The sequence below is a fragment of the Staurois parvus genome, unplaced genomic scaffold (genome assembly GCF_062004578.1).
Source record: "Staurois parvus isolate SC_StPar_1 unplaced genomic scaffold, SC_StPar_1.0 ptg000156l, whole genome shotgun sequence".
Classification (NCBI taxonomy): domain Eukaryota; kingdom Metazoa; phylum Chordata; class Amphibia; order Anura; family Ranidae; genus Staurois; species Staurois parvus.
Window position 1 is genome coordinate 735,462 of NW_028317952.1, and position 6,923 is coordinate 742,384.

Consider the following 6,923-nt stretch of genomic DNA (forward strand, 5'->3'; position numbering starts at 1 on the left):
ATATCAATGACACCTGAGTTCAATACCTCCCCAGGCAAGGGGATTTCTTCTTGTTCTCCAGCTAATGGAGAATCCTGTAGCCCCACACCATTCCCAGCCCCCTCCCTCTGTCCATCCACAGGCGGCCAAGACATTACCCCAACATCTGCACACAGTATCTTGGCAGCTCCAGAGAGTTCCAGGGGACCCTTCCGGGTATTCTCGGCAGGGGCATAATACGAAATAAGAGTGCCTAGATCAGCACCCAACAAAACAGGTGTAGGAATTTCATCTGAGACCCCCACCTCTCTCATCCCCCTTCCCGCACCCCAATCTACTAATACCTTTGCACAGGGTATGCATGAACGGGTCCCCCAACTCCTTTGAGGGTAAGGAACTTTCTTGGGATGAGGTTCCTTTGCTCAATCAGCTCTGGCCGGATCAAGGTGACTTCTGCCCCGGTGTCCCGGAAACCAGTTACAGACCGGTTGCTGTAAAATATCGTATTGTCTCGATATTTTATTAACTTGTATTGATGAGAAATGTTTAAATAGAAAGTCCTTCCACTTCTTGCATAAACTCAAAAAGATGATTTAATTATAATGTTGCATAAAATTAGAAATAAAATATTGGAATACAGAATGTTTAAATAAAGTCCAAAAAGTATAGTTAAGTTCTTAATAATAAAATTGTATGTAATTGTGTGTGTATAATATGAATGTGTGTGAGTATGAGCAAGCAGCTCCCTTCGCCTTGCTGCCCAAAGAATGTGTGCTTTAAACCTTTGTTCTGCTCTAGAAAGAGCAATCCAGCCCCCACCATCTCCTAAAAATGGGCTGATCTACTCTTGTGTTCCTTGTAGTCCCACCAAGATAATTGGAAACAGATGTGTATATATAACAAACCTCCAGTCTACTTCTCTCAAAGTCTGAGTGTAACTTTATCTCTTACATAGATGGGGGAGGATGGCTAGACCAATTGCTACCACATGTGTGGCTTGAATGTAAAGAAAACCCAAGATATATGTTCATATGTATATTCACAGACTATGAAGTCTAATTACTTACTTTTCCCAATCTAGAACAAATATAAATATAATAACTCAATTATTCTATTAAGATCCAACTCATTCATACTTATGTTAGTACTGTTAATAAGAAGATATTAGATATTAGGTTAAGGAAAGCTTCTAACATTTCCCTCTCAAAATGATCGATTTTATCGAATCTTAATCATTTTCCTTATCTTAATCCATTTATACACATTCTCGTCACTTTCGTATCCATTCATGCGTTTTTGGATCTTAAGATAATTGATCTGAACATATCTTTAATTTGATTCTATAATGGGAAAACAAATTCTTTGATAAACCTTTTGTTATGTATCACATAAAAATATTTTTACCCTTATTATTTTCCTTTTACCAAATAATTCATCTCCTTAATAAATGTATAACTGTAACATTATAGTACAATACTTTAAAATATGTCACTTAAAAAATAGATGTTTCATATTTTCCCTCCAAAATGTGTGTAGCACACAGTTCTATAATCCATACATTTTTCAAATTACCTTATCAACATTTAAACATAACATATGTTCTCTAACTTCAATCCATACATGTATATCAAATGATTTTTTTTTTAAAAACATACATATAACAATGTAAAGCTTGCCTAAGTTTTTCTATATGTACCTTAGAAAAACTTATCTCTAGCTTAATTAACAACAGATGTTCTAACTAAGTAGAGTGACTCTGTTGTAACAAAAGTTTAACCCTTTCACTTCTGAAAATACATAGTGTGTGATTGCAAATGTTCATGTGAAAACTGATCTCATCTTGATATGGTAAACATATTATGTCAAAATAAAATGTACACACAAAAAAAACCAATATATCTGATGAATGAATTATTTCATCAGTAGTCAAAAGTCAATTGTTTTATAAGTTCTTCCTCTATGAGATGCCTTGAGATGTCTTGTCTTCTTCTAGCGCTCTGTAAAGTTAAAATAACTTTATTGAACATAAAAAGAACAACAAAAACTATGATGAATGAAATTCTTGCTGCAAAGCTTCTTCCAGAATAAATTTCCTTCTTGGAAAATGTATTATCATCTGAAAGGTTTAGAAATATTTGAGTTTTCTTCCTTTAACAGTTACTCTTAGGTCATTTCCTGTAACAGAAATGCAGTATCATTATTTTGGCATTGATAATTTTACATTGATTAATCCTCTTACATTTATCTGTTAACTTTACATATCACAATCACAAACATTTCTAGTCATGACATGGAAGACATATTTTGATTATAACACTTCTTATTGACTTGTAGTGTTCTATTTTAGAATGCAGGCACTTACGCCTAACAATACTAGGGTCGCTGATTCAAATCCCAACCATGGCATCACCTGCCTGGAGTTTGTATGTTCTCCCTGTGCTTGCGTGGGTTTCCTCCAGGTACTCCGGTTTCCTCCCACACTCCAAAGTCATGTTGGTAGGAGAATTGCTCCTATCTAAATTGGCCCTCGTATGTGTATGTATGACTGTGAGTTAGGGACCTCAGATTGTACACCTCTTGAGGGTTAGGGACTTATGTGAATGTACTATATATGTAAAAAGCACTACATAAATTGACAACGCTATATAAGTACCTGAAATAAACAAAAATAAATATAACAGGACGCTACATCTCCATTATTGGTCATGAATCAAAACCTTGGTTTCAAAACCAAAGAAAGGTTTTGTATCAACCCAGAGATGACAAAGGATTATGCCTTTGATCTTATCTCTATAAAATTGGAAATATGCGTAGCTGTTTTTTGTGTTGGCTTACTTCTTGTAGTCTAAGACTGATCTGCAGTAATACATACTGGTTTCAAACTTTTCTCAGTTCCTATGTTGAAAACATGAGGTACAAACTTCTCACCTACAGCTGTACAAACATGTGTTGGTATGTTTTCCTGAAAATGTCTTTTTGTTACATCTATCTGAATGTGTTTGGATGACAGTGTTTTGTACCATATAGGATAATTTTCACGATAATTTTCTGTAGAACCATTTTCCTGTAGGAGTTTCAGTGATGAATCAGGTGTCTGTAATATGATATTACTAGACCTCACAATGTTTTCAGTTACCTTGACTGCAAAGAAAACACTTAACAATTTTTTCATATGTGCATCAAAGTTTTTCTCCATATTTGTCAAAGTTCTTGAGAAGAAACCTATTATTTTCTGATTACCTTCTTTTAATTGTGACAAAGTTGCTGAGATTGCATTATTGGAAACATTGGTTTCTAAAACAAATGGAATTTTACTACAAAATTCAACAGTATTTAATGTAGTAGCATTCTGCAAATCCCATTTCAATAGTTCAAAAGCTTCTTTCTCAGTTTGATCCCATTGATCGAACACACCATATTTTTGTCTAAAACGATCAAATAATGATCTAGACTTCTCTGCAAAATTGGGTATAAAATCTTTACAATGATTTACTTCACTCAAAAACTGATGCAAAGCCTTGCGATTTGTTGGAATTGGATAAGCAGAAATAATTCTAACTTTTTCTTGCAACAACTGTCTCTGTCCATGACTAATTTGCATATGAAGGAATTCCACCTGTCTTTTCATCAACTGAACTTTCTCTGTATTCAATTTCAATCCTGCTGTTTGTAACAACGTAAATATTTCAGACAAAAGAGTGATATGCTCAGTTATATTTTGTGTAGACAAGAGAAGCTTGTCTACATGCTGGACAATACATTCTGGCCTAGAGAATTTAGATAATATTTTTCCCAAATACTCATGAACAATTCCATCACTTAAATCTAAGCCTGGGGCTAATCTTGTGAATGTATACGTTTCTTTGTTGAAGCTAAAGGCAAGTTTATATTGACAACTCTTAGCTAAGGGTACTGACAAATGGCTATTGGCGATTTCAAGTACTGAGAATATTTTGGCCTTGGCATCCAGATGTGACATTATGTTACAATCAGGAACAATAGATTTGTTATTTGTGATGCATTTGTTCAATGTCCTGAAATCAACTGATAAAGAATATGAATTATCAGCTTTGATAGGCCAAATACAATTATTCACCACTGATTGTACTTTCTTTAAATTTCCTTGCTGTAAAAACTCATCTACAATGGAAGAGATTGGATTAATTGATTCTAATGGCAATTTGTATTGAGGTTGAGGCTTAGGGTCTCTACCTTCTATGTCAACTTCAAAATTTGTAAACAAACCTACATCATTTTTGCTTTGATTCCAAAGATCTTTATGTGATCTAACCAATTGTTCCAATTCAAGATTGGTTCCTGTATGTGGCCATTTATGATCTGAAGACATGTCAGCAGTTGCTGTACAAATACTTCCAACATTAAAGTACATGGAAGAATCAATTGATGTTGATTTGGGCCTTCCACTTTCATCCAATAAATGTGGAGCAACATATTCCAACGGTAAAGAAGAAGAATCTCGATTTGATCCTGATTTAAATTTCGGCAATGGCAATAAACCACTCCTATTAATGACAACAGCACTGTTTACCATATTGTTTAAGCTGTTGTTAACTCTCAGTGAACTGATCTTTTTAACTTCTGAGGCATAAGGCAACTCAGACAGACTATTGTTGGAACATGGAGGAGCAGATTGTTCAGAAATGATATTTTGGTCTTCTAATTCCAAAGCTTTTCTTTGTAAATCTAATTTATAATGAATACAATCTCTTTTCAAATGACCAAATCGTTTACAATAGAAACAAATAGTATTTCCTGTCTGCTCTGAGACTCTCGTCCTGCCTGTGACGTATTCATCATCATAACTGGGTGTGGCTAAGCACATGGTCTCTCTCTGTTCTCCATTTTGAACAATTAAACTTTCCTTCTTCTGATTGTTTAATTTAAGTTGTCTCCTAACTGTATCAATAACTTTGGCTGCGTGATCTAAATCATTTTTTCCAGTAGCAATAATAAAAGATGCTGGATCAAGATACTTGAATTTTTTAACAAAAGCATTTACCATAGAAGGAGTCTCATTGTCTAAATTAAATATCATTTTGTATACTTTCGAAAATTTATTTTTAAAATCAAAAGGATCATCATTAATCGTAGCTCTTAAGGAGTCTAAGATTTCCAAAGAAGGAGTTTCCTCTCCAGTAGTAAATATCAATAATTGACGTAGTCGGTCTGATGCATTGCTATGCATTTCCTCATCATCCTCAATATATGGCGTTTTGATTAATCTACGTGCCATAACGCTGGGGAGCCATAAACAGAATAGAAAATTTCTTTGCTCCTGATTTAAACAAAAATTATTACAAAAATTTTCATAAACCTCCATGTTATAGAAAGCATCGGCATCCATATCATAGGCTGGCATATCCTTCAAAATGTTCATGAGCTGATCAAGGATTTTAAGATTAAGTTTTGCAGCTTTATCCCTTAATTTTCTCTTACACATTTCTTCCTGATCTACAGGGTCTCCTTCTACAGACTGGATCTCTGGTACAAAAGATTTTTGTTTCTCTGCCTTAGTATTCACACAAATTCTTTTTACATCATTCTGCAGGTCAGATAACTGAATGTCTTTTGTTTGAATTGCACTTTGCAGATCATCAATTTGCTCAGTCAAAGTCTGACAATTAGCACATACACTGCTCTGATCTTGCTTCATTACACAAACAGCAGTCTTAGGAACATCAAAAATCATGGCGTTAAAAACATTAACTAACTTCATTACATTTCTAACTTGTTTGCTCAGTTTCTTAAAGGAAAACTTAGATTTTTCTATCTTAATATTAGCCTGTAAGCATTCATTATACATGTACCGCCAAAGTTCATCATCTTTAACAAATGTAGACAGATTCTTGAATTCTAACTTACTCTCTCTAGATAATTCATCAATAAAATCCATTACTTACCGATTAAGAAGGTCTTTCTTTACATAACGCGTCTTTTCTCTCTTGGCGGGAAATGACATCACCAAGGAACAGCGTTTCTTGCAATTGCGCAAAATTCTCACCAATTCTGCATTTAGGTTCTCGATTATGCCGACGATTCATCTGTTGAAGACTTTTACTTCTCCTGAAAGCTTGACTTCATATTTTGTTGAGTTTGCAAACATCTTCCCTCTCATCAAGGTGAAAGAGAAAAAAGTCAAAAATAAGCAATTGTCGGAAACGAATCGAACTGGAGGCTCGCCACTGTAAAATATCGTATTGTCTCGATATTTTATTAACTTGTATTGATGAGAAATGTTCAAATAGAAAGTCCTTCCACTTCTTGCATAAACTCAAAAAGATGATTTAATTATAATGTTGCATAAAATTAGAAATAAAATATTGGAATACAGAATGTTTAAATAAAGTCCAAAAAGTATAGTTAAATTCTTAATAATAAAATTGTATGTAATTGTGTGTGTATAATATGAATGTGTGTGAGTATGAGCAAGCAGCTCCCTTCGCCTTGCTGCCCAAAGAATGTGTGCTTTAAACCTTTGTCCTGCTCTAGAAAGAGCAATCCAGCCCCCACCATCTCCTAAAAATGGGCTGATCTACTCTTGTGTTCCTTGTAGTCCCACCAAGATAATTGGAAACAGATGTGTATATATAACAAACCTCCAGTCTACTTCTCTCAAAGTCTGAGTGTAACTTTATCTCTTACATAGATGGGGGAGGATGGCAAGACCAATTGCTACCACATGTGTGGCTTGAATGTAAAGAAAACCCAAGATATATGTTCATATGTATATTCACAGACTATGAAGTCTAATTACTTACTTTTCCCAATCTAGAACAAATATAAATATAATAACTCAATTATTCTATTAAGATCCAACTCATTCATACTTATGTTAGTACTGTTAATAAGAAGATATTAGATATTAGGTTAAGGAAAGCTTCTAACAGTTGCCCACGGTAACTTGCTGCAGGTTGGCGGGGGTT

The 6,923-nt window shown here is 34.4% G+C and overlaps 1 long non-coding RNA gene across 1 annotated transcript; it reads right to left on the reverse strand.

The window, feature by feature from the left end:
• Window positions 1-1,442: 1,442 nt before the first annotated feature.
• Window positions 1,443-6,671, reverse strand: LOC149463222 (uncharacterized). Its single transcript, XR_016312503.1, has 2 exons — window positions 5,901-6,671; window positions 1,443-2,154 (listed from the first exon to the last, which is right to left on the reverse strand). It is a non-coding gene; the product is annotated as an uncharacterized LOC149463222 (long non-coding RNA).
• Between the last annotated feature and the right edge of the window lie 252 nt (window positions 6,672-6,923).